Here is a 7,776-nt window from a genome sequence, read left to right as displayed (position 1 = left end):
TCGGCTTCTGTTTCCTTAGTTTTTTCTACTAATTGTTCAGTTTTACTTCGTAATACACATAATTAATATACTAAAAGTATTCCGGTTTTCTTTGTCTTTTTCTGTTTCTGTTTTTCCCACCAATTCTTTTGCTCCTTGGGGACAGCCAAGGGATCCCACCCATCTTTAATCATTTTGTCTATTAAGCCCTTCTGGTCATCTGCATAGAACCTACTAAAAGACCCTCCTGGCCCCCATTCAAGGTCTTTCCCCGACGCCATTATGTGATCTAACCTTCCTTCACTTCCTCTGTGAATGAGTCTCTTCACGCGGGTCTACTTCTATTCCCTTACTTATTTATAGTGATGGGATTATCCCTCAACTCTCATGCCAACTCATGAGTATCACACAGTCACTCACAGGTTTCCGCCGTCACTTTGTCCTCTCGGTGTTCCCTTCGACCTTAATCCTTGGCCATCACGTGGGGCATTTGCCCTCTTAATTCTGGCTCAAATTAGGTGACTGAGATAGTTTGTGACAATTGAAGTGACGAGGACACTCATTTCTCTTTCACACCACTTTTATCCTACTTATACTCTGCTTTATCTTAGTCTCTACTCACTGTGTCTGTTATCAACTCTCGCCGTGTCTCACTTTGTCCATTGGGTGTCCGGCGGCTTCAACTCTGCCGTCTCAGGCGTTCCAATTTCTGGGATGTCATAAAATCTGACCTTATCCCCATACGCTCGAGTCTCGGTCGAGTCTGCCCACTGGTACACCCTGCTCGCAGTGCCAAAACTGTTGGGGTAAAACCCCGAGGTAGAAATAAATTTACTCCGAGACCAAAATTAGAGAGTAGAGAACACACAGAGTTTATTAATACAAGGTACCAGGGGAGTTATGTGCAGGTTCCTCAACCAGGCACAAACTCAACTTGGTGTTACACATACAGCATATTTAAAGTCATAAACCACAGAGGTCACATGTCACTACTTCCACATGACCCGATCATCTGACATTTCAAAAGTCCCCATACAGCAGTTTTACAGTTTGTTGTTCGGCACACTTCCTTATCTTCGGCCAGCCTCTGGTGTGCAATTGCCCTCTTCCCTCTAGCTGGCAGTTGGTTTCCATGTTGCTCAGTGTCTTGTGACCTTTTCGCAATTGCTTATCGCATCCTGTCATTCAGTACATGCTGGGTCGATTGTTTTTTTCAAGCACAGCAATTTTGCACTAACCCTATTAACCCCTTCAAGTTCAACACAGATAAATGTAAGGTATTACATTTTGGTAGGAAGAATAGGTATCTCAGAGTACAAATACACAAATTACTTAAAGTTGCAACACAGGTTAGCAAGGCTATAAAAAATTGCAAACTAAGCGCTAGGGTTTATTTCTATTGAAGAGTTGGGAAGTTATGCTAAAACTATATCGAACCTTGGTTAGACCTCACTTAGAGTACTGCGTACAGTTCTAGTCGCCATATTATAAAAAGACTATAGAGGCGCTGGAGAGGGTGTAGAGAAGATTTACAAGGATGATACCAGAAATGCGAGGGTATACATATCAGGAAAAGATAAATAGGCGAGGTCTCTTTTCTCAGGAAAAAAGAAGGCCTTTAAAATTATGAAAAGTTTTGATGAAGTGGATACAGAGATAATGTTTCCACTTGTGGGGAGGAGCATAACTAGAGGCCATCAATATAAGATCATCACCAAGCAAACCAATAGGGAATTCAGAAGAAACTTCTTTACCCAAAGAGTAATGAGAATGTGGAACTCGCTACCACAGGGAGTAGTTGCAGTGAACAGTATAGATGCATTTAAGGTGAGGCTAGACAAGCATATGAGGGAGACGGGAATAGAGCGTTCTGCTGATAGATTTGGATGAGGAGGGTTGAGTGGAGCATAAACACCAGCATGGACAGGTTGGGCCAAATGGCCTGTTTCTGTGTCATATATCCAAGGTAATCCTATGTAAAACCAACTAATATTGCAATGTTATAATAATTAAAATCACATTTATTACTTTAATAAAATGATTTACATTTTAGCGATTTGCACGGAGTATTAGTTATTTAAAAAAAATTATTGAGGCAATTTTCTAACTTTCAGAGGCAGTTTCCATTTAGATTGCTGAACAATCCTGAGTGAGGCAGACCTGACTCCTGTCCACTCATTGCAAGCCAGTTTCAAGGGCAGAGTGACTATTTGCACTAGATTTTTCTGTGTCCTTCTGCGCATGTGCACATTGAACACCACCCCCTTTTTGAGCAGGCCCTCGATTCAGTCGCGCATGCACGCGTAAGAGGAAGCTGGAAGTCGGAAGCGGAGACAGAGAGACAGCCGCATCGAGCTGCTTCTTGCTTTTGGATCATTTGGAACATTTTCGCAGCCAACTGTGGGACAGAAAACATCGGAGATAGTGGGAGAGAGCGAGACCGGGGGAGAGAGAGAGAGAGAGACTGGGGAGAGAGAGAGAGTGAGAGAGAGAGAGACTGGGGGAGAATGAGAGAGAGAGAGTGAGAGAGTGGGGTGGAGAGAGAGACTGGGGAAGAGTGAGAGAGATTGTGGACGGGAGAGAGAGAGAGACAGGGGGGTGGAGGCAGCAGAGAATGGCTGGGGGAGAGAGAGATTGGGGGGAGAGTGAGAATGACTGGGAGGAGAGTTAGAGAGAGAGAGAGAGACTGTGGGGTGGGGGCGGTGGTGGGAGGCGGGTGGATAGAGAGAGAGAGACTGCGGGGGATAGAGAGAGAGACTGGGGGAGAGTGAGAAAGACTGGGAGGAGATAGAGAGAGAGAAACTGGGAGGGGAGAGAGAGAGAGAGAGAGAGATTGGGGAGGGAGAGAGAGACACTGGGGAATGAGAGAGAGAGTCTAGGGAGGGAGAGAGAGAGACTGGGGAGGGAGAGAGAGAGTCTGGGGGGATATAGAGAGAGAGAAACTGGGAGGGGAGAGAGAGAGAGCAAGAGAGAGAGATTGGGGAGGGAGAGAGAGAGACTGGGGAATGAGAGAGAGAGTCTAGGGAGGGAGAGAGAGAGACTAGGGGGGGAGAGAGACAGAGACTGGGGGAAAGAGAGGGGAGCAGGAGAGGGGATCGGATGGGAGAGAGGTCAAAGTAGGAATTGCAGGATAGCTCAGATGAATACGTGGCTTCAGAAGTGGTGCAGCAGGGAGGGATTCAAATTCCTGGGGCATTGGAACCGGTTCTGGGGGAGGTGGGACCAGTACAAACCAGACGGTCTGCACCTAGGCAGGACCGGAACCAATGTCCTAGGGGGAGTGTTTGCTCGTGCTGTTGGGGAGGAATTAAACTAATATGTTATGGGGATGGGAACCAATGCAGGGCGACAGAGGGAAACAAAATGGAGACAGAAGCAAAAGACAGAAAGGAGATGAGTAAAAGTGGAGGGCAGAGAAACGCAAGGCAAAAAACAAAAAGGGACACTTTACAGCAAAATTCTAAAGGGTCAAAGTTTAATAAAAAGGCAAGCCTGAAAGCTCTGTGCCTCAATGCGAGGTGTATTCGGAATAAGGTGAACGAATTAACTGTGCAGATAGCAGTTAATGGATACGATGTGGTTGGCATCACGGAGACATGGCTCAAGGGTGACCAAGGCTGGGAACTCAACATCCAAGGGTATTCAACATTTAGGAAAGATAGACAGAAAGGAAAAGGAGGCGGGGTGGCGTTGCTGGTTAAAGAGGAAATTAATGCAATTGTAAGGAAGGACATTAGCTTGGATGATGCGGAATTGGTATGGGTGTAGCTACGGAATACCAAAGGGCAGAAAACGCTAGTGGGAGTTGTGTACAGACCTCCAAACAGTAGTAGTGATGTTGGGGAGGGCATCAAATAGGAAATTAGGGGTGCATGCAATAAAGGTGCAGCAGTTATCATGGGTGACTTTAATATGCATATAGATTGGGCTAACCAAACAGGAAACAATACGGTGGAGGAGGATTTCCTGGAGTGCATAAGGGATGGTTTTCTAGACCAAAATGTCGAGGAACTAACTAGGGGGGAGGCCATCTTAGACTGCGCGTTGTGTAATAAGAGAGGATTAATTAACAATCTCGTTGTGCGAGGCCCCTTGGGGAAGAGTGATCATAATATGGTGGAATTCTACATTAGGATGGAGAATGAAACAGTTAATTCAGAGACCATGGTCCAGAACGTAAAGAAGGGTAACTTTTAAGGTATGAGGCGTGAATTGGCTAGGATAGATTGGCGAATGATACTTAAGGGGTTGACAGTGGATGGGCAATGGCAGACATTTAGAGACCGCATGGATGAACTACAACAATTGTACATCCCTGTCTGGCGTAAAAATAAAAAAAGGGAAGATGGCTCAACCGTGGCTATCAAGGGAAATCAGGGATAATATTCAAGCCAAGGAAGTGGCATACAAATTGCCAGAAATAGCAATGAACCAGGAGACTGGGAGAAATTTAGAACTCAGCAGAGGAGGACAAAGCATATGATTCGGGCAGGGAAAATAAAGTACGAGAGGTAGCTTGCAGGGAACATTAAAATGGACTGCAAAAGCTTCTATAGATATGTAAAGAGAAAAAGGTTAGTAAAGACAAACGTAGGTTCCCTGCAGTCAGAATCAGGGGAAGTCATAACAGGGAACAAAGAAATGGCAGACCAATTGAACAAGTACTTTGGTTCGGTATTCACGAAGGAGGACACGAACAACTTTCCGGATATAAAAGGGGTCAGAGGGTCTAGTAAGAAGGAAGAACTGAGGGAAATCCTTTTTAGTCATGAAATTGTGTTGGGGAAATTGATGGGATTGAAGACCGATAAATCCCCAGGGCCTGATGGTCTGCATCCCAGAGTACTTAAGGAGGTGGCCTTGGAAATAGAGGATGCATTGACAGTCATTTTCCAACATTCCATAGACTCTGGATCAGTTCCTATGGAGTGGAGGGTAGCCAATGTAACCCCACTTTTTAAAAAAGGAGGGAGAGAGAAAACAGGGAATTATAGACCGGTCAGCCTGACATCAGTAGTGGGTAAAATGATGGAATCAATTATTAAGGATGTCATAGCAGTGCATTTGAAAAGAGGTGACATGATAGATCCAAGTCAGCATGGATTTGTGAAAGGGAAATCAAGCTTGACAAATCTTTTGGAATTTTTTGAGGATGTTTCCAGTAAAGTGGACAAGGGAGAATCAGTTGATGTGGTGTATTTGGACTTTCAGAAGGCTTTCGACAAGGTCCCACACAAGAGATTAATGTGCAAAGTTAAAGCACATGGGATTGGGTGTAGTGTGCTGACATGGATTGAGAACTGGTTGTCAGACAGGAAGCAAAGAGTAGGAGTAAATGGGGACTTTTCAGAATGGCAGGCAGTGACAAGTGGGGTACCGCAAGGTTCTGTGCTGGGGCCCCAGCTGTTTACACTGTACATTAATGATTTAGACGAGAGGATCAAATGTAGTATCTCCAAATTTGCGGATGACACTAAGTTGGGTGGCAGTGTGAGCTGCGAGGAGGATGCTATGAGGCTGCAGAGTGACTTGGATAGGTTAGGTGAGTGGGCAAATGCATGGCAGATGAAGTATAATGTGGATAAATATGAGGTTGTGCACTTTGGTTGTAAAAACAGAGAGACAGACTATTATCTGAATGACGACAGATTAGGAAAAGGGGAGGTGCAACGAGACCTGGGTGTCATGGTACATCAGTCATTGAAGGTTGGCATGCAGGTACAGCAGGCGGTTAAGAAGGCAAATGGCATGTTGGCCGTAATAGCGAGGGAATTTGAGTACAGGGCCTTGGTGAGGCCACACCTGGAGTATTGTGTACAGTTTTGATCTCCTAACTTGAGGAAGGACATTCTTGCTATTGAGGGAGTGCAGCGAAGGTTCACCAGACTGATTCCCGGGATGGCGGGACTGACATATCAAGAAAGACTGGATCAACTGGGCTTGTATTCACTGGAGTTCAGAAGAATGAGAGGGGATCTCATAGAAACGTTTAAAATTCTTACGGGTTTAGACAGGTTAGATGCAGGAACATTGTTCCCAATGTTGGGGAAGTCCAGAACCAGGGGTCACAATATAAGGATAAGGGGTAAGCCATTTAGGACCGAGACGAGGAGAAACTTCTTCACCCAGAGAGTGGTGAAACCTGTGGAATTCTCTACCACAGAAAGTTGTTGAGGTCAATTCACTAAATATATTCAAAAAGGAGTTAGATGTAATTCTTATTACTAGGGGATCAAGGGGTATGGCGAAAAAGCAGGAATGGGGTACTGAAGTTGCATGTTCAGCCATGAACTCATTGAATGGCAGTGCAGGCTCGAAGGGCCGAATGGCCCACTCCTGCACCGATTTTCTATGTTTCTATGTTTCTAAGACGGATCACATTCTTCCAACCCTCTTTACACCCAGACCCGATTTCTCGGAAAGCTTGTGACAAGGGACATCACTGGGGTGGATGAAATCCGGAAGTCACGACACTGTCACTATTCACTTGATATCCAATAAACCTGTTAACAATCTGTGACCCACACACAATGCCCCATCTATGTTGGGGTGGGGGGAGGGGCGGGGATAAGGTCCTGAACTTGTGCTGGGATGGGGTAAGCAACTTGGGCTGGGGCTTGGTAAGAAAATTTGGCTGGGGGGTTGCATGAACTTGGGCTGAGGGTGTCAGGAAATTGGGATGGGGGGTTAAGAAATGTGGGCTGGGTTGGGTAGGCTAATGAACTTGGCGGGGGGGGCAAGAATTTGGGCTGGGTTGGCGGGGATAACGATCTTCGGCTGGGGGAGGCAAGAACTTAGGCTGGGTGGTCATGAACTTGGGCTGTGGCTGTCAGGAACTTGTGCTCGGATGGGAAGCTCTATCCTGTCTGGAGTCTGAAATCAGAATGGCTTGAATTACACTTTGCAACGTCACTCAGAACTTGGTCTGTGCTGTTCTATTTGTACATTCCAGACAAGTGTCCTTGGGGCGCAGGACCTTGATTCCCAAAGTTGAGCTTTGTTGCGCTCACATTAAACGGGTGCAACAAAGCCCAATTTCTACTCAATTATCTTTCAGATTAAATGCTGAATCAAGGAGCCATGTGCCTGTTCAGATAGATGTAAAAATGCCCTGGCACTTATTCAAAGCAGAACAAGGAGTTCTCCTGGTGTCCTGGCCAACATTCATCCCTCAATCAATATAACCAAAACTATTCATTCAACTCAGTTCTCTTTGTGGTTACTTGTTGCATGCACATTGGCTGCAGTGTTTGCATATAAAACAAAAGTAATTCAATGAGTTAGATTTTGCTGGGTCTCACCTGCATGGTGTGGGGAGACTTGTCAGATGGCCGGAAACCTGTAAGGTCGGGCTCCACAGTGTGGATGTCAGGGGTGGGTTCCCTACCCCTGACAGGCTGGCTTCTAGTCGTGCAGGGAACTCAGAGAAGGAGGCCACAGCAACAGGTGAGTGCTGGGCCCAGGATGGGCGACGGTGGCGGGGTAGCCAAGCCTGGGGCGGGCATCTGGTTCTCCGGGGGGAGAAGTCCAATCAATGTCACATTCCCCGGGGATTTCGATCCCTGACCCCAGGGCCGAATTGCAATCCCGGGGGTTGGGGAGTGTTCCAGGCATGGGCAGGAGGGGATCTGATGCCGTGGGTCCGAACCTTGAACCCAGAGAGGGGCAGGCTGATGGTGGGGGAGCTTGGGGGGCTGTGAGGAAGCACTCCTGTTCCTCCCGGCCCACAAAGATTTCTCCCTAAGTCTGAGGCCGCCTCATTGCTGCCACCGGGAATCCCGAGCCCCGGGATCTTCG

At 46.6% G+C, this 7,776-nt stretch overlaps 1 long non-coding RNA gene across 1 annotated transcript; it reads right to left on the bottom strand.

Moving 5' to 3' along the window:
• Nucleotides 1-827: 827 nt before the first annotated feature.
• On the bottom strand, nt 828-7,456 carry LOC139233148 (uncharacterized). The gene is made up of 2 exons (XR_011588144.1): nt 7,281-7,456; nt 828-1,228 (listed from the first exon to the last, which is right to left on the bottom strand). It is a non-coding gene; the product is annotated as an uncharacterized lncRNA (long non-coding RNA).
• Between the last annotated feature and the right edge of the window lie 320 nt (nt 7,457-7,776).

This window comes from Pristiophorus japonicus, chromosome 2, assembly GCF_044704955.1.
Source record: "Pristiophorus japonicus isolate sPriJap1 chromosome 2, sPriJap1.hap1, whole genome shotgun sequence".
In the NCBI taxonomy this organism is placed as follows: domain Eukaryota; kingdom Metazoa; phylum Chordata; class Chondrichthyes; family Pristiophoridae; genus Pristiophorus; species Pristiophorus japonicus.
The sequence above is the reverse complement of the archived record's forward strand: the minus strand, read 5'-3'. Positions and strand labels throughout refer to the sequence as shown.